The following is a 21,013-nucleotide window of genomic DNA, read 5'->3' as shown; positions in this document are numbered from 1 at the left end:
GTTTCATCGTTTTATGTCTAACGCCTATTGTGGCGTTTTGAGGTGATATAGCGATTGTTGTTGTGTACACGTAAGATCTCCGTATAGAGAATTTGCTGCATTCGGATGCACAACTGACACGTATAAACTATCGTAGGTTTTGACCAGTCAGTACAGTAAAACTGCTGGAAACATGTGCGGTCGATTTTCCAAGAAGATCAGTAACATTAATTTCCTTGTTCGCTTCTACGTTATCAAAGAATATTCGTGTTCATTCTCGCAAGGGTTATCATTCGCTATTTCAGAGGTCGCAATTACAGATATGCGTTTGTATTTCTGATACAGCGCATGCTAGCGAACCGTTCATAGAGTATAAACGAACAAGTTTTCTCATGTATACAGTTTAAAGACCACGTAGTAATTCTTTGTGAGTAACATGCTAATTCTCAATCTGTGGATAGTACGTCATGTTTAAAAGGATGATTGGAATGCTAGTAGTTAAATTGAACACCTGGCAAATGCATCTCAAATCCTCTTTCTGCTTCTGTAGATGTTCAGATCATTTCAATGCATGGTTCATTATCTTCTTCTGTTGTGTTCATTTTTAATTGGTTTACCTTTTTGTGTGAAGAAACTTCTAACTTCGAGTGTTTTTACAAGGGTCGGCATTGCTGCTACAACCACTTTGTCCTCTTCTTCTAAGAGAACCAAACCCAACAAGCCTAACCTAACCACCAGAGATTATTTATTTACTACCTCAAAAAAGCTACCAGCCAATGGGAATGCTTGAAACAGTTGTAGCAGCAATCACTACCTTTTACGACCGCCCCCTCAGCATTCAGTAAAAATACTTTTGGATCTGTAACGGTAATGAGCTGTTTTTAATTTCGAATTGGTTCTGGCATTTCATGAATTCTGAATTTTCAACACATGGTCTGCATTTTCTTACGGTGCTCAGTAATATAAACTTCCCATTGTTTCCCGTAAATCGATCCTGAAGAATAGGAGCTACTCCAATCGACTCCTCCAAGTCTTTGGATGCCACCCAAGTTTTCGGAGACAGTTTCTACCAGATGCTGGAGTCTTTGCTTTTGCCCGAAGATCAGTTACATCGTCCCGTCGGTTGATGTTTTGTGTGACATCCACAAAATCTTCCAACCTGGGGGAAGCAGTACTCTTTCTTTGACAATATGGAGCACACGTAAAGAAAAAGAACACGAGATCGCCGCGGTTTGGCTGTTTAAGTACCAACGACACACGGTGAGGAGGTAAAAAAAAGGGGGGGTTGGGGGAAAGAGATACGGAGGAATCCGAAGGAAAGAACAATTTGTCACGGTACGCTGTCTGTATTTTGTATGTTTTGGTGTCTCATGTCACAGGGGAGAAATCACGACTCAGCAGCAAACTATGTCTCTTCGAGAGTCTGTTCTGGACTTGAACCTGTCCGCACTTGAGAGATACGACTTCCTCTTATTGTTGCCTCTTGCTCTGTTGACATTTTTCTTTCGCCTGTCAGGTTGTTGGCCGATATATTTTCATGAGGTGGTGGAGACGGTGCACCTAGTAATTATGTCAGTAGGTCTTGCTTCGTTATTTTTTCCTCAGGTGAAAATGGAGGCAAAAAAAGATGGAATGATGAGCATTTTTTCTCGTTAGGCGTGACAACTGGAAATACCAGGAATGTGATGCAGCTTGAAGGGGGAAACTTGCTCACGTTTCTCTTATAATGTCTGGCTACATTTACTTTAAACAGTGCTTTGGCGTTCTGCAAAATGTACGTTTGAAAAGAGGACAGCAGATTGTGGGTACGTTTGCCGATTCGTGGGACAGAGAGTAACTAGATACGTCACCATCTCGTTTCAAATTTCGAGACCGAGAGGACTACACAATATAAATTTCAAAACACCCAAACGAGAACACATCCTACGTTACTTAACGAGACTAAATACTTGCTTTTGGTGAGTCTCTCTTTCTTCGAGACTTCAGTAAACCAGTACCTAAAATATCTGTCTGTCTATTAAGAGAGATTATATTTTTGGTGAACATAATTTCAAAGCAAAATGATCAACTGATGGATTATGCCAAGCCTAACTTGTCTCAGAACAATCTCGAGTTGATCATAATTTGAGAAAACATTTGCATTGAATGAGAAGTTCGTGATATTCCCTTTACGTCACTAAATTACCCTTGCCCCTCCTGCAGTGAACAAAGGAACTCGACCACAATAATGTGTTTTCCCAACGGGAGGATATACGTAAAGATGTAATTAAACCTTAAATATAAGATTATCCCTCGTGTATGAGTTGTACAGTGAACCTTAAACACAAAAGTTTCCACAAGAAATCACTCGCGTATCGCCAAACACACGAAAACTGTTTTGCGGTCTCCACATCAGATCGCCATGTTATTGACAGCTATACTTCTAATTTAATAACTCCCTTATTTGGTAGTGAAGGTCGGACATTAGACAGGTATATACAGGCAGGTCTATCCACTTGACCTATCGCGTTAGAAGTGTGATGTCATCGGTAGGAAGTGTTGACGAATTTTGAAAACTGAAGGTCAACTTGTTGAAGTAACAGATTTTCTCTGTGGCATAACAATTCAATAATATTACTGCAGTGTAATGTTCAAGGGAATTAAAAGTTCATGCGTTGTCCCATGGATATTACAAATAATAAAAACATTAATTTTGATTTCAGAGAAGATGTCTATAGAATGTGTTATATAATTCAATTAATTGGAGGGGAAGAGTGCCTACTTATGACACGCTTAACTCCTGGAGGATATGAATTGTAGAACCGTAACATTGAAAGTAGTGTTTACCTCCTTAGATTCAACCACGCCATGAATATGAATGATGCCTAGATGCAATGAAATGAAAGAAAGAACAGCATGAAACGATCATAACTTTACCGATAGTCGAACCCAGAACCTTCGGAGGGAAGAACTATAAGGAAAAGCCTGAATAGCCGCTGTACTCGAACACCGTCGTCAACGATTTAGGGCATTTCGTTGAGTGCGCCGCCTTCCGTGGCGGATTGGTTAGCTCAGCGTGCTACAACGCCACGGGTCATAGGTTCGAATCCCGGCCTGGGCATGGTCGTTGTGAGTGTCACTTCATCAAGTTCATCTTATCATTCATCCTCATCTTCGCGATTAGTCAAACGTGGCAGAAAGACAAAGTAAAATAAACCTAACATTTCGTTGACTCGCAAATTCTGGTAAGCGGAAGCTTGTATTTGGTTGTCGCCAACGAACAAACTCTAGCATATTCAAAACGATAACTAAAGTAGCTTACCATGTTGTTGTTGCGAGCATATCTGGTCCATGCAGTGCTCATGCAGGTCATGTTATAAGGGTTTGAGCCAAACTGTTCACGGGAACCATTTCATCACCACTGACATAACGAAACCAGGCACCATGTTTTCCCCACTGCTTTTTTGTTGCCGTAAAAACCCCTGCCGTAAAACCCCCTTCAGCCAAATTTTCTACGCCAGTTATGTCCCCCCGTTCTTCTTTGTTTAAGTTTTTTTTTAAAAAAAAGTATGGGTTACTGGAAGTCTCGGGTTGCACCTCGAAGGGTTTTCACCAGAGTTTGTTGTCTGTCTCTGTGTGAGGTTGTGAAATTAGCCCAAGTTCCGAGAAATTTTGTAGTTGGCTGGGACATTTATACGGAAGAGTGGAGAAGGGAGAAGGTTGAATTTTCTTCGGAGAGTTCGGGATGAAAATAGGATTGGTGCACTTTCTTCGGGGGGGAAAGAGACGTAGAACGCAGCCGGTAGATGGGAAGGAAGGGGGAGGGGGGCTGCATGGAGGAGAATGTACCTTTTGCGGTTGGATGTGGAAAATCCGATATTGTCGTCCTTGAGAATTATTTCCTGGAGACGTCCTAGCGTCTGGAATGCGAACACTGCAGGTTCTTATTTGGTTTGGGCGCAATTTTCTTTTCTCTCGTTTTCTAAACCTGGGTTTTTCATTGGCGATGTTTTGTCCGGATTTCCAGTAATCACCGTCGACCTGCCGTACCAAGAATCTTGGTGCGTCTTTGACGTCACGACAGTGGATACTGTTCTCATTTTAAAAGCGAATTCTCTTTGTCTGGTACAAGAATTGTACAATAAAACCTTAGGTATATGAGGCTTAGGTTCTTCCATTGTGAAGCCTCTGGTTTCGAAAATTGCTGGCTCCTTAATCCAGTACCTTCTAATCATTATCATCTAACTAACTCTAACTCTCTAGCCTTCTTAAACCCGAAGGTTCATGGCTGCAGCAACACAGGCCTTCCATCTGTCCCTATCTTGAGCAAGATCTATATACATCAGGGGATCTGATGAGTGTCAGTTTCCAGAAAGCCCCGCACTACATTGGCTAACTGGCTGAACTCCACCCTGGCCCGAATTATCCTAAATGCGTCGGTTCCCGCACGGTGTCTGGTTAAGTAACAGACGCACAAAGACGATATATACATACATTTAATGTCTATAATACACATATACGAAGGACTATACAATAACTAAACAATATACACGAAGGACTGTCTGTTTGGCTGTAGAATGTCTCTACAGCGCACTTGTGACCGCGCGCGAGTGACACGGTTCTTCTCACGATGACTCTCTGATGACGACTGTTCTTTTTTCCTGGCAACGCCCAAGCTAAGAGCCTGGCTCACTTCTCGGGACGTTCCCGAATTTACCACCTCTCGGGACGTTCCCGAATTTACTTGTGGGTGTGTAAGTTCCCGAAATCAAGTATGCGGGAGGTTCCGCAGTTTCTTACTCCCACACACTTCACATGAATAACTCACACATATACACAAAAATGGAAAACAAGATTAAAAACACTAATTATACGTTGTTCACCGAACATACTCCCCCCCGTTGAAATACTAATTTCAACCACAATCAATAATTTCAATGTAGTACACTTATGTCTCCTTAGAATAGGGGAGAGGAGCAAGTTTCACAATTGGACGTCTGTATTGTCCATCAGCTGTTCGCACTGTCACTGATCGTACTAACTTGTCTGGTCCTGGATGAACTTTCACTACTCTTCCTAGCTTCCATTGCTGTGGAGGGGTAGATTCTTTCAACAACACCAGATCTCCTATCCGTAGATTTTCCTTCTTCTCCATCCACTTGGGCCGCTGCTGGAGTCTGGACAAGTACTCTGTTGCCCACCGTTTCCAAAAATGTTGCGTCATTTTTTGGATCAGATGCCACTTAGACAAATAATTCGACGTGGATGTCGTAAAGTCTGCTTGTGGTACAGCCAGTAACGAATCACCGGTTAAGAAGTGTCCTGGCGTGAGTACCGTTAGGTCATTTGGATCACTACTTAACTCCGTTAATGGCCTCGAGTTAAGACACGCCTCTATTTGTGTCAATAACGTGATGAATTGCTCATAAGTGAGTAATGTTGAGCCCATAACTCTTTTCAAGTGATATTTCACTGCCTTCACTGAAATTTCCCATACACCACCCCAATGAGCTGCTCCCGGTGGATTGAAATTCCATTGTATGCCTTGCGAGGCCGTAACATCTGACATCGATTGGACGTGCTCTTTTTGTCGCATGAATTGAAGTAGCTTTTTCAATTCTCTGTTTGCCCCTACGAAGTTCGTTCCGCAATCGCTGAAGATCTGGTTAGGTTTACCACGTCTGGCCACAAACCTACGCAATGCAGCAATGAATGTAGGCGTTGATGCATCATTTACCGCTTCCAAGTGAATTGCTTTGGTTGCAAGACACACGAAAAGAGCGACGTATCCTTTGGTGATTTTTGAAGACCTGAGTTGGCAACTCTTTATTGAAAATGGGCCGCAGTAATCTACACCTGTATTTGCAAATACTCGGCCTGGATTGACGCGAGGGGCTGGCAAACTACCCATGAGTTGAGTTGCTGTCAACTGTTTTTCCTTAAAGCATTCTTTGCATTTAAACACAATTTTTCGAATTAAGTCCCTCCCTCGTATAATCCAAAAACGTTGCTGTAGGACAGCGAGAAGTAATTGTGGTCCCGCATGCAAATGTTTCAAATGTTCATGTTTCACGATGAGCTCTGTAAGTTTATGTTCACGAGGTAACAGAATGGGATGTTTCTTATCAATTGTCATTTGTGCATTGTGTAAACGTCCACCTACTCTCAGAATTCCCTCCTGGTCCAGGAAAGGAGTCAAATTGAGTAATGGGTTGTTTGAAGGCAAAGGATTCCCTTTTTTCAAATGCTTTATTTCTGTAGGGAATGCTGTACTTTGTGCTTGTTTCACTAACACAAGCAACGTGTGATTAAGTTCGCGTGCTGATAGGGGTCCAAACTGACGTTCATTAGCACTTCGCTTGGTGTTATGCATAAATCTGAAGCACCAAGCCGTTACTCGTTGGAGCTTTGATAAGTTTGAATACTTGTTTACTAATAACTCCTCCACCTCGACCGAAGACTGTAATACGAGAAGACCCTTTTTTCTCTCTCTCTCAACCTCAGCTGTTGCTGCTGCGTTGACCGTGCGTGTAGGATTGAAGGACTGATTACGTAACCACTGTGGACCGAAGAACCAAATATCACGTTCGAACAGGGTTGAGGGAGAAATTCCTCTTGTCGCCAAATCAGCTGGATTCTCTTCACTGCACACGTGGAACCAATTCTCTGAAGGGAGAACGTCGTGTATTTTAGCAACTCTGTTGGCAATAAATGTACGCCAATTAGAAGGAGAAGAGTTTATCCAACACAAAACTATTGTAGAGTCAGTAAATGCACGGATCTCTGTAATGTTCAAATGAAGAGCTTCCTTTATTGTCTGCAGCAAACGTATGAGTAACACTGCAGCACAGAGTTCGAGTCTCGGGAGAGTCACTTTCTTCAGAGGCGCGACTCTCGTTTTGCTTGCTACAAGATGCACTTCAATACTGCCGTCGCTGTATGTAGAACGTAAATAGGCAGTGGCCGCATAGGCCCGTTCGGAACTGTCACAAAAGCCTATCAGTTCGCACGTTAGCGGTTTTGAAGACACGATGCGCCTAGGCACCTTAACATCCTGCAACTTATGCAACTCCGCCCGAAAACTTCGCCATGCAATTTCTAGTTCTGGTGGAAGTACATCGTCCCAGTCAAGTTTAACTTGCCAAAGTGTTTGCATGAAGATCTTTGCTTTGACAGTTACTGGAGATATCCACCCTAGGGGGTCAAATATTTTCGCGATGTCTGATAACAAAATGCGCTTGGTCAACTGCTCACGAATTGCGGGTTGCGTCACTGATATCGCGAATTCGTCACTCGCTGGATGCCATTCGATCCCGAGTGCTTTTATATGTTCATTTATGCTCACATCCAATGCAAAGTTCGTTTCTCGCAAATGTACCGGGATTTCATTCAGTACTCGTGTATTGTTCGAGCACCATTTCCGCAATTCGAAACCACCTCTTTGTAGAAGTTCACTTATTTGTTTTTGTAACGCGATAGCTTGCGTTACTGTATCACTGCCAGTCACTAGATTGTCTACAAAGAAGTCTCTCAATGTAATCGCCGCTGCTTCAGGAAAGTCTGCCTCTTCGTCGCGGGCCAGCTGTTGTAAACACCTGGTGGCTAAGAAAGGAGCACTAGCCGTACCAAACGTCAGTCTCTCTAATCTGAAGTCTCGTATCTCTTCTTTCGGTGACTTCCTCCACACAATGCGATGATATTCTGCATCATCTGGGTGTAATTTCACCTGTCGAAACATTTTGACAACGTCCGAAGTAAGGGCTATTTGATACGTACGAAAACGTAGCAACAAAGGCATTATGTCGTCTTGTATCTTAGGACCTACAAGCAACTTATCGTTGAGGGAAACTCCTGTCGTCGTCTTCGCACTGGCGTCGTACACGATCCGTAAAGCCGTTGTGGAACTGTCCATTTTGATGACACTATGGTGTGGGAGGTAGCAACTGTTTTCTTGGGACACAGGTAATTCTGAATTCGAAATGACGCTCATATGACCCAAGTCTATGTATTCCTGCATACACTCAGCATACTTTTGTTGACGTTGTGGATTCTTGACGAGTTGTCTCTCCATTTGTTTGAGACGCTGCACCGCTAGGGAACGTGAAGCTCCCAGAACACCGCTTTGTTCTCGGAAGGGCAATCTCACAACATAACGACCGTCGATGTCACGTGCGTGTGTTTTTCGAAAATGTTGTTCACAAAAGTTTTCTTCTTCGTTGTACAGTTTTACCGATGGCACAGTCTCTATTTCCCAGAAGCGCTGTAGGGTAGCGTCCAGATCACTACATGACGCATGATGTGATGACACTGCGCGTTTATTGCGCGGAACGTTAATTCTGCCCATAAGAATCCACCCAAGTGAAGTACTTATGGCCGTTGGTGTACCTACTGGACCTGCGACTTTCTCAGGTCTTAAAAGTAAGGGAACAATATCTGCACCAAATAAAATGTCTATTTTCCCTGGTTTGTTGAAGGACGGGTCGGCAAGATCAAGGTTATGTAGGTGAGTCCACTGTTGATCAAAAGTGAATTGCTGCTTGGGCAAATTATTTGTAATCTTCTTCACAACGATGGCTTTGGTGGTGTACGTTTCGTTGCCCGCTTTTGACCTAAACTGTAGGTCCACCATGGAACGAGAAGTACCGATACCAGTTGCCGAAATACCGGATATGGCAACACTGATGTGTTTCTTTCGAAGGCCTAATTGCTGACTACAGTCTTCCGTGACAAATGTACACTCGGAGCCCGTATCTAAGAGTGCACGAAAATGCCGAACGTTGTTGTGTCTATCCCTCACGCCCACGGTGGCTGTAGACAAGAGAACTTCCTGCAACGGAATGGCTTTCTTCTTGCTGGCGATGTGGGACGTTACTTGCTGCGTAGAACTGGGGTTTTCACGAGAGAAGTGAAGGGATGTGTGGTGCTTTCTAAAGCACACCATACACGTGCGCGAAGTACACTTTCCGACGTTACAATTCGATTGCAAACAGTTGTAGCACAGATTGTTGCTTTTCACAAAATAGTACCGTTCTTTCACCGACATTTGTTGATACTTCTGACAAGTATGCAACCTGTGGTGTCCGCGGCATTTAGGACACACAGTTTCAGCACCTGTGTGATACGAATTCACATTCTTCTTTACTTGACGATCAGTAGACCTGGGAGGGGGTTTGCTGGACATTGGGAGGCTGGAGGTCACCGTAGACGTTGCAAGAGCTCTGGCACGGACATCTAGGAACGTAGTCAGGTCCTCGAACTTGGGCACTTCTGCATTCTTCAGGGAAAGTTCCCACTGTTGCCTAGATTCTGCATCCAACTTGTCGGTGGTGTGAAAGACTAATATTGCATCCCAAGCCTCTACAGGGATGTCCAAAACCTTCAGCACACGCACACACTCAGAAGTGACGTCAATGAGCTTGCGTAACCCTGTAGCCGAGCGTGATGGCACACAAGGTTGCTTAACCAAGCGATTAATCGTGCTGTTCACAATCTCTCTCTTGTTTTCGTACCGCGAAACTAGCAGATTCCACGCCTCCTCGTAGTTTGCATCCGTTATTGCGATGGACTGGATTAATAATGACGGTTCACCCTTTAATGCAGAATTCAAGTACTGCAACTTCTGAGCGCCACTGAGGTGTTTGTTGTCATGAACCGATGCCACGAATAAGTCCCGAAATGACAACCATTGATGAATGTCACCACTGAATTCTGGTAATGTTAGTTGTCACCGAAAGAAGAGATACGAGACTTCAGATTAGAGAGACTGACGTTTGGTACGGCTAGTGCTCCTTTCTTAGCCACCAGGTGTTTACAACAGCTGGCCCGCGACGAAGAGGCAGACTTTCCTGAAGCAGCGGCGATTACATTGAGAGACTTCTTTGTAGACAATCTAGTGACTGGCAGTGATACAGTAACGCAAGCTATCGCGTTACAAAAACAAATAAGTGAACTTCTACAAAGAGGTGGTTTCGAATTGCGGAAATGGTGCTCGAACAATACACGAGTACTGAATGAAATCCCGGTACATTTGCGAGAAACGAACTTTGCATTGGATGTGAGCATAAATGAACATATAAAAGCACTCGGGATCGAATGGCATCCAGCGAGTGACGAATTCGCGATATCAGTGACGCAACCCGCAATTCGTGAGCAGTTGACCAAGCGCATTTTGTTATCAGACATCGCGAAAATATTTGACCCCCTAGGGTGGATATCTCCAGTAACTGTCAAAGCAAAGATCTTCATGCAAACACTTTGGCAAGTTAAACTTGACTGGGACGATGTACTTCCACCAGAACTAGAAATTGCATGGCGAAGTTTTCGGGCGGAGTTGCATAAGTTGCAGGATGTTAAGGTGCCTAGGCGCATCGTGTCTTCAAAACCGCTAACGTGCGAACTGATAGGCTTTTGTGACAGTTCCGAACGGGCCTATGCGGCCACTGCCTATTTACGTTCTACATACAGCGACGGCAGTATTGAAGTGCATCTTGTAGCAAGCAAAACGAGAGTCGCGCCTCTGAAGAAAGTGACTCTCCCGAGACTCGAACTCTGTGCTGCAGTGTTACTCATACGTTTGCTGCAGACAATAAAGGAAGCTCTTCATTTGAACATTACAGAGATCCGTGCATTTACTGACTCTACAATAGTTTTGTGTTGGATAAACTCTTCTCCTTCTAATTGGCGTACATTTATTGCCAACAGAGTTGCTAAAATACACGACGTTCTCCCTTCAGAGAATTGGTTCCACGTGTGCAGTGAAGAGAATCCAGCTGATTTGGCGACAAGAGGAATTTCTCCCTCAACCCTGTTCGAACGTGATATTTGGTTCTTCGGTCCACAGTGGTTACGTAATCAGTCCTTCAATCCTACACGCACGGTCAACGCAGCAGCAACAGCTGAGGTTGAGAGAGAGAGAAAAAAGGGTCTTCTCGTATTACAGTCTTCGGTCGAGGTGGAGGAGTTATTAGTAAACAAGTATTCAAACTTATCAAAGCTCCAACGAGTAACGGCTTGGTGCTTCAGATTTATGCATAACACCAAGCGAAGTGCTAATGAACGTCAGTTTGGACCCCTATCAGCACGCGAACTTAATCACACGTTGCTTGTGTTAGTGAAACAAGCACAAAGTACAGCATTCCCTACAGAAATAAAGCATTTGAAAAAAGGGAATCCTTTGCCTTCAAACAACCCATTACTCAATTTGACTCCTTTCCTGGACCAGGAGGGAATTCTGAGAGTAGGTGGACGTTTACACAATGCACAAATGACAATTGATAAGAAACATCCCATTCTGTTACCTCGTGAACATAAACTTACAGAGCTCATCGTGAAACATGAACATTTGAAACATTTGCATGCGGGACCACAATTACTTCTCGCTGTCCTACAGCAACGTTTTTGGATTATACGAGGGAGGGACTTAATTCGAAAAATTGTGTTTAAATGCAAAGAATGCTTTAAGGAAAAACAGTTGACAGCAACTCAACTCATGGGTAGTTTGCCAGCCCCTCGCGTCAATCCAGGCCGAGTATTTGCAAATACAGGTGTAGATTACTGCGGCCCATTTTCAATAAAGAGTTGCCAACTCAGGTCTTCAAAAATCACCAAAGGATACGTCGCTCTTTTCGTGTGTCTTGCAACCAAAGCAATTCACTTGGAAGCGGTAAATGATGCATCAACGCCTACATTCATTGCTGCATTGCGTAGGTTTGTGGCCAGACGTGGTAAACCTAACCAGATCTTCAGCGATTGCGGAACGAACTTCGTAGGGGCAAACAGAGAATTGAAAAAGCTACTTCAATTCATGCGACAAAAAGAGCACGTCCAATCGATGTCAGATGTTACGGCCTCGCAAGGCATACAATGGAATTTCAATCCACCGGGAGCAGCTCATTGGGGTGGTGTATGGGAAATTTCAGTGAAGGCAGTGAAATATCACTTGAAAAGAGTTATGGGCTCAACATTACTCACTTATGAGCAATTCATCACGTTATTGACACAAATAGAGGCGTGTCTTAACTCGAGGCCATTAACGGAGTTAAGTAGTGATCCAAATGACCTAACGGTACTCACGCCAGGACACTTCTTAACCGGTGATTCGTTACTGGCTGTACCACAAGCAGACTTTACGACATCCACGTCGAATTATTTGTCTAAGTGGCATCTGATCCAAAAAATGACGCAACATTTTTGGAATCTTCTTCACAACGATGGCTTTGGTGGTGTACGTTTCGTTGCCCGCTTTTGACCTAAACTGTAGGTCCACCATGGAACGAGAAGTACCGATACCAGTTGCCGAAATACCGGATATGGCAACACTGATGTGTTTCTTTCGAAGGCCTAATTGCTGACTACAGTCTTCCGTGACAAATGTACACTCGGAGCCCGTATCTAAGAGTGCACGAAAATGCCGAACGTTGTTGTGTCTATCCCTCACGCCCACGGTGGCTGTAGACAAGAGAACTTCCTGCAACGGAATGGCTTTCTTCTTGCTGGCGATGTGGGACGTTACTTGCTGCGTAGAACTGGGGTTTTCACGAGAGAAGTGAAGGGATGTGTGGTGCTTTCTAAAGCACACCATACACGTGCGCGAAGTACACTTTCCGACGTTACAATTCGATTGCAAACAGTTGTAGCACAGATTGTTGCTTTTCACAAAATAGTACCGTTCTTTCACCGACATTTGTTGATACTTCTGACAAGTATGCAACCTGTGGTGTCCGCGGCATTTAGGACACACAGTTTCAGCACCTGTGTGATACGAATTCACATTCTTCTTTACTTGACGATCAGTAGACCTGGGAGGGGGTTTGCTGGACATTGGGAGGCTGGAGGTCACCGTAGACGTTGCAAGAGCTCTGGCACGGACATCTAGGAACGTAGTCAGGTCCTCGAACTTGGGCACTTCTGCATTCTTCAGGGAAAGTTCCCACTGTTGCCTAGATTCTGCATCCAACTTGTCGGTGGTGTGAAAGACTAATATTGCATCCCAAGCCTCTACAGGGATGTCCAAAACCTTCAGCACACGCACACACTCAGAAGTGACGTCAATGAGCTTGCGTAACCCTGTAGCCGAGCGTGATGGCACACAAGGTTGCTTAACCAAGCGATTAATCGTGCTGTTCACAATCTCTCTCTTGTTTTCGTACCGCGAAACTAGCAGATTCCACGCCTCCTCGTAGTTTGCATCCGTTATTGCGATGGACTGGATTAATAATGACGGTTCACCCTTTAATGCAGAATTCAAGTACTGCAACTTCTGAGCGCCACTGAGGTGTTTGTTGTCATGAACCGATGCCACGAATAAGTCCCGAAATGACAACCATTGATGAATGTCACCACTGAATTCTGGTAATGTTAGTTGTCACCGAAAGAAGAGATACGAGACTTCAGATTAGAGAGACTGACGTTTGGTACGGCTAGTGCTCCTTTCTTAGCCACCAGGTGTTTACAACAGCTGGCCCGCGACGAAGAGGCAGACTTTCCTGAAGCAGCGGCGATTACATTGAGAGACTTCTTTGTAGACAATCTAGTGACTGGCAGTGATACAGTAACGCAAGCTATCGCGTTACAAAAACAAATAAGTGAACTTCTACAAAGAGGTGGTTTCGAATTGCGGAAATGGTGCTCGAACAATACACGAGTACTGAATGAAATCCCGGTACATTTGCGAGAAACGAACTTTGCATTGGATGTGAGCATAAATGAACATATAAAAGCACTCGGGATCGAATGGCATCCAGCGAGTGACGAATTCGCGATATCAGTGACGCAACCCGCAATTCGTGAGCAGTTGACCAAGCGCATTTTGTTATCAGACATCGCGAAAATATTTGACCCCCTAGGGTGGATATCTCCAGTAACTGTCAAAGCAAAGATCTTCATGCAAACACTTTGGCAAGTTAAACTTGACTGGGACGATGTACTTCCACCAGAACTAGAAATTGCATGGCGAAGTTTTCGGGCGGAGTTGCATAAGTTGCAGGATGTTAAGGTGCCTAGGCGCATCGTGTCTTCAAAACCGCTAACGTGCGAACTGATAGGCTTTTGTGACAGTTCCGAACGGGCCTATGCGGCCACTGCCTATTTACGTTCTACATACAGCGACGGCAGTATTGAAGTGCATCTTGTAGCAAGCAAAACGAGAGTCGCGCCTCTGAAGAAAGTGACTCTCCCGAGACTCGAACTCTGTGCTGCAGTGTTACTCATACGTTTGCTGCAGACAATAAAGGAAGCTCTTCATTTGAACATTACAGAGATCCGTGCATTTACTGACTCTACAATAGTTTTGTGTTGGATAAACTCTTCTCCTTCTAATTGGCGTACATTTATTGCCAACTAACTAACTAACTAACTAACTCTCTAGCCTTCTTAAACCCGAAGGTTCATGGCTGCAGCAACACAGGCCTTCCATCTGTTCCTATCTTGAGCAAGATCTATATACTCTTTCCCATCCCTACCGATTTCCTTAAGGTCCATCTCAACGTTGTCCCTCCATCTTCGTCTTGGCCTTCCTACAGGTCTCTTACCATCTGGTTTCCCAACAAGAATCCTGTAAACTCCTCTTTCCTCTCCCATTCGTGCCACATGTCCTGCCCACCTAAGTCTTCTTGATTTAATTATTCTAATAATATCTGGACATGAGTACAAATTATGTAGTTCTAAATTATGTAACCTTCTCCACTCACCTGTCTCCTCATCCCTTTTAGGTCCAAAGATTTTCCTAAGGATTTTATTTTCAAATACTCTCAATTTATGTTCCTCTTTCAATGTAAGGGACCAAGTTTCACACCCATATAATACTACAGGCAAAATTACTGTTTTGTATATTTTAACCTTTAGTTTCTTAGATATTAAACGAGAAGACAAAAGTTTATGAAGAGAGAAGTAACATGCATTTCCTGAATTAAGCCTACTTTTTATTTCCTCTTTAATATAATTTTCATTTGTTAATATTACTCCTAAGTATTTGAATTTGGAAACTGGTTCAAACGAGTTATTATCAATAATTAGATTTTGATTATTACCTAACACTTGGTTTCGGCCTGTAAGCATATATTTAGTTTTCTCTTTGTTAACTTCCAAACCTATCTCTTTAGCAGTTTTGAAAAATATTTTAGCATTATTCTTAATTGTATTCACATCATCCCCCAGTAAGTCTACATCATCTGCATATGCTAACAACTGAGTCACACCATTTAATTTTAGTCCTTCTTTAGTTTCGTTTACCTTCCTAACAGCATATTCTAAGGCAAAATTAAAGAGCAATGGAGATAATGCATCTCCTTGTTTTAACCCATCATGAATTGTAAATTTGTCAGACATATTATTACCCACACGAATTTTACTTTCTGTTTCACTGGTGCATATTTTTATCATACTAACAAGCTTCTTAGGTATTCCAAACTCTACTAATATATTATATAATTTATCTCTTTTGACCGAATCATATGCTTTTTTGAAATCAATGAATAGCTGATGGACATTTTGATTATATTCCCACTTTTTTTCAAGTGTCTGTCTGATGTGAAAAATTTGATCTGTAGTTGATCTGTTACGTTTAAATCCACATTGATAATCACCTATAATTTCATTAGCATATGGGGTTAGTCTTGTTAAAATAATGTTAGACAATATTTTGTATGTTGTTGAGAGTAGAGAAATTCCACGGTAATTATTGCAGTTCATTTTATCACCTTTTTTAAACACAGGAACAATTATGGATTCTTTCCACTGTTGAGGGATTTCTTCTTTATTCCATATTAAACAAATTAATTTATGAATTTGACATATTAATGAATTTCCACCATATTTAATTAACTCAGCTGGTATTAAATCAATGCCAGGTGCTTTGTTATTCTTTAGCCTTTTAATAGCATCTTTAACTTCCGTCAAGTTAGGTTCTGGAACAAAAGGTTCTGCTGTGTGGACATCATTTACTTCTGATTTATCTCCTACATGGACATTTAAAAGGTCATTAAAGTAGTTCTTCCATCTATTTAGAATATCGCATGGGTCAGCTAGAAAATCACCGTCTTTATCTTTTATCAAGTTTACTTTAGGTTGCCACCCCTTTCTAAATTCATTTACACCTTTATATAAATCTCTGATATTTTTATTTTTGCTGTTTGTTTCAATTTCGTCAATTTTGCTTTTCAAGTAATCTCTTTTTTTACTTCTAAACGTGCGGTTAACTTCTCGCTTTATTCTATTATAATTGCTTAGATTTGTATCATCCGAGTTATTTAACCATCTAAATCTAGCCTGATTTCTTATTTCTATTAGATTATGACATTCATTATCAAACCACGGCTTACTTTTTCTTGGTTTATGGTATCCTATACTTTCTTTAGCTGCTGATTCTATTGCATTACGTATGTGCTCCCAATTCTTATTTACGTCTGTTTCATTTATATTTTCATCATCATTTAAATCCTGCAAAACATCAAATCTATTTGACAGTTTAATTTGGTAATCTTTCTTAATTCTTTCATCAACAAACTTTCCTGTATCAAATTTTATAACTTTTAGATTTTGTTGCTTATGATTTATCACTGAGAGTCTTTCTCTTAATTTAGCAATTACTAAATAATGGTCACTGGCACAGTCAGCACCTCTATGTGTACGAACGTCAATTATACTAGTATGCCTTCTCTTATCAATGAGAATATGATCTATCTGATTATGAGTTTTACCATCTGGAGAAGACCAGGTATATTTATGGATATCTTTATGTTTAAAAGTGGTACTTTTCACAATTAAATTCTTTGAGGTTGCAAAAGTAATCAATCTTATACCATTATCATTACTTAATTCATGAAGACTTTCTTTACCAATCGTGGGTTTAAATGTCTCTTCTTTGCCAATCTGTGCATTACAGTCACCTAACAGAATTTTCATATCATACTGAGAAAATTTATCAAAGACCTGTTCTAACTCTGTATAAAAATCATCTTTATTATTATCATCTTTATCTTCCGTTGGTGCATGTATGTTTATTAAAATAATTTTACACCACCTACCCTGTAAAACTGCATATGATATCCTATCATTAATAAATTCTACTGTTTTAAGAGCCGAGATAATTCTATTATTTATGAAAAAGCCTGTTCCAAAATTATGATTTTCAGTACCACCATAGAAAAAAGTATAATTTTTAGTTTTACAATTCCCTTCTCCTGGCCACCTAACTTCCTGGACAGCTACTACATCTAATTTATACTTCACTATCTCATTAACTGTACACTGAAATGCCCCAGGCCGGTAAAGGCTCAGAACATTCCAGGTGCCTAATTTAATATCCTTATTCCTAATGTAGATGTTATCCTTAGTCCAGGGACCTCCCAAAGTAGTCCCCACCCGGAGATCCGAACGGGGGACTATTTTACCTCCGGAATATTTTACCTTGGGAACATCCATGGCCTTATATTTCTGTTTCTTGACATGTCTTTTTACAGTGCAGAGTTGTCAGCTCTACGCCTAACCCCCAATATGAATGGAGGAACTACTACACAAGACAAACACAAACATATTAGACAGCACAATTACTACACAAGACGAACACAAACACATCAGACAGCATAACTACTACACAAGACACACACAAACACATCACAACTATAACACAATATAAACATACACACACCACAACTACTACGCAATATAAACAAACAAACAAACAAACAAACACAAACAAACACACACACACACACACACACACACACACACAAAAATCATTATTAACAGGAATGAGATGGAAAAAATAATTCTGCCCGACAAAAGCAGTAGGTAAGCAGAAAAAATTGTTCTATATGTACTTATAGATGTGAAAAAAATTCAATTCATACAAAATACAAGTGTGCAAACGTCAAAAGTAGGAAAATATGACAAAATGAGGGCTGTGATATTGTGCTGTGTTTTTCTGTTCTTTGTGTAGTGTTTTTGTACCTGATGTAAAAGTATATGGGCATTTATTACCTATTTAAAGCTTCCATGATAAATCACGAAAACAAATAACACCTAGCATCAGAATAAGAAAATATGCCATGCTATGTTATTGGTGAGATTACATTACAAAGAAGCAATGATGCTGTTCCATAACTGCTATTTCGTAACCGAATATATGTGTGTATGCATCACATACACTATCTTTAGGTGTATTCTGGAGTGTGCACGGGTTTCTGAGTTGGGAGGGAAGAGGGTACAGAGACACATCCTCCTATTGACATTTCTTTGTTGTATAAAGGTTGAGGAATGGAAATGGAATGCAACGATGTGTGTGATCAAATTTATTAGGTGAGTTTCTAATTATCTTTCAAGTAAACTGCATATGTGCATACTTATTACTATACTTCCACTTCAATATATAAAATTTTCACGTAAATTGCTTGGATAGTTTAAACAATATTTGACATCTTGTCTTGCTGTGCAACCTTCACGGGAGATAGCCAAATTTAAATGGTATTTCATGGCAAAAAAAATGGCATTTAAATGGTAAGCGGATGGGTTAAACAGGTGCGGCGACCATAAGCTGTTGAGCGCACCTGCAATGTCGACTAGGATGGCTAGCTACCAGATACTTTGCCTCTGAGCTCTCCACTACTTTTCTCAGTGGATCTTCCCTGTGTGAAACCAAACTGATCTGTATTCCTTTTTTAATTTCTAAATATATGTATATATATACGTTGTTATATATATACATATTTACATAGTGTTTCCATGTGTGTATTTACTTAATCAACCAATTTCCTTAATTCAAAATAATTGCGCACCTATGGCTTACACCATCGGCACTTAACTATTAGCATAACTATCTCTGCGGGCCTACCGTCAGCTTAAACGATATTCCGTTCATTACAAATGTGTTTCCTTACGTCTTCACTCTTTCTTTTGGGCATCAATTATTCAATACGGAAATATCCACATATTCAAGGCTTTTTCTAAAAGGGGACTTGGGACAGCAACAGGGGTTGGCTTACACCAAATGCTACATTATTATATTAAGTCTAGCCACCAAAAGTGGACTAAACTTGAGGAGACGTTCCTCATCGTCGATCGATGGAGAAACACTGTTTATATTCTAAAGCCCACTGGCCTTTTTTATAGTCGGGGTAAACGTCCGTGGACTTGGACCCCGTAGCATTAGAAAATTCCACTGTAACGGTCTTTTGAAAGAAAGCTAGCTCCCCCAACCGGGGAGATAAAAAACAGGAGAATCTAATATCCAGTAAAGCACAATCCAATAAGCAAATACACTTACATGCAATAATAACATAAAAGTACACTCATGGAAACATATTACTTAACCCTACACCTTGTAGCTGGCCAGCAATTATTTAACACATTACCAAAAATAGTAATGGTCAATCCGACCATTACACATGTAAATCATATTTCTTGATATTATTGTAAATTGATGATTTAGATGTCATCCAAGTGGCAGTACTCAATGTTCCGATACCCCTTCTTTCTTCCTATGCCCGGTAATAGGCATTTATGCTTGTTTTATAGCATTCCAGAGTAATACAAGTAATTATTCCCCTTGCTCACTTCACACTCACAACAATGAAAGCTGCCCCCCCTCCCCCGTGGCGGAGTGGTTAGCATATTGTGCTACGATGCCAGGAGTTCTGGGTTCGAATCTCAGCCTGGGTATGGATGTTTTTTGAGTGCCCATGTGTCAATTTCATCATATCAACACTCTTCCCCATCTTCGCAAATTAGCCAAAAGTGGCACAAAAGGCGAAGTAAAAAAAAAAAAAAAAAAAAAATCAATCAAACAATAAAAAAAATGAACGAAAAAACAAGATAAAATATAACAATAAAACAACGCAACAGGAGTAAATCGACAAACTAACGAAAATGCAGAACACTGTGATAGAAATTTTTTTTCGCTCTCGGAACGAGTTGTCTTTGCCTTTCTACCCTCACCTTCCCTTTCCCCTCATTAGACACCCCATACTGGACAAGAAACAGATGTGAAGCCCAGTGTCCAGCGTTGCCAACCTGCCAATCAGGAAAAGTGTGCCGATTAATCTCTTAAACTTTGCTAAATGCAACTAAATTGTGCTCGGATGACTTGGGTCTTAAGTTCATTTTGTGCATCTATTTTGGGGGGAGTTGTGATGTGAACATGCATTGTTGATTAGTTAAGCATTATTGGTAACTTTCCCGATTAAATTAATTACAATGGTTTAACCAATATATTCGGTTTAATATAACGCTTGAAAAAGATTGAGAAATTTCGATGACTACAAAAGATGGGGGCTTGTCTTATCTGTGACCCTAACTTTCAAGCAATTTCTTCAATAAAATGTTCCTCGTGAGCTAAGTAAGGAAAGATAAAGAAAAGATTGAATGAAGACAGTGGACCAGATGTGGCTGGATCGGCATACTACCTTTTGTTTGAATCAAATAAGATCTGATAACAATCAGATCAAATGATTTTTTTAAAGTTTATTTTTCAAAATTTATTCCTCTGAATTCAATTTATCTGTCTCCCAGGGGCGCATGTTTATAGATGATGCTATATTTTACTATTATCCCAAACACAGGGTGCTAAAGTGCCAACAAAGTTCAAATTGTACTACGTTTAGCACAATTATGCTAGGGTTGGCATCACTGGGTGAGGCCAGACTCACTGTGTCCATTTCGGGTGAACATGCCCCTGAAATTATGCTTTCCTGCATGAATCATAGAATGTTATGGGACCAGATGAGGCCCTAAGAGATACATTAAAGTGGTATCAATGGAAAGGGAAACTCAAAAAGGTTTATATTACATTTAGTTCACAACATCACATCACATGTGCTCAATGTGAGCTACCTGTGTCACACATCGATCCTATAGTCCAATTCCTACCATACACGTTGTAACATTAGACGATCCACTAATGCAATGGCCTCTGTGATACGAACACGAAGATCCTGGATGGTAAGTGGTAAAGGTGGCCGATACAGTTGTTGTTTGACAAAACTCCAGAGAAAAAATTCACAGGGTGTAAGGTCTGGGAAATGTGGAGGCCAGTGCAAAAGTTCACTATCGTCACGGCCAGCAT

General features: G+C 41.3%; 1 protein-coding gene across 2 annotated transcripts in view; it reads left to right on the top strand.

Moving 5' to 3' along the window:
- Positions 1-21,013, top strand: part of MED20 (Mediator complex subunit 20) — a 536,245-nt gene that overhangs the window by 145,516 nt on the left and 369,716 nt on the right. The gene's annotated exons all lie outside the window — the stretch shown is intronic.

Source organism: Lepisma saccharinum, chromosome 1 (assembly GCF_977018435.1).
Source record: "Lepisma saccharinum chromosome 1, izLepSacc3.1, whole genome shotgun sequence".
In the NCBI taxonomy this organism is placed as follows: Eukaryota; Metazoa; Arthropoda; class Insecta; order Zygentoma; family Lepismatidae; genus Lepisma; species Lepisma saccharinum.
The sequence above is the reverse complement of the archived record's forward strand: the minus strand, read 5'-3'. Positions and strand labels throughout refer to the sequence as shown.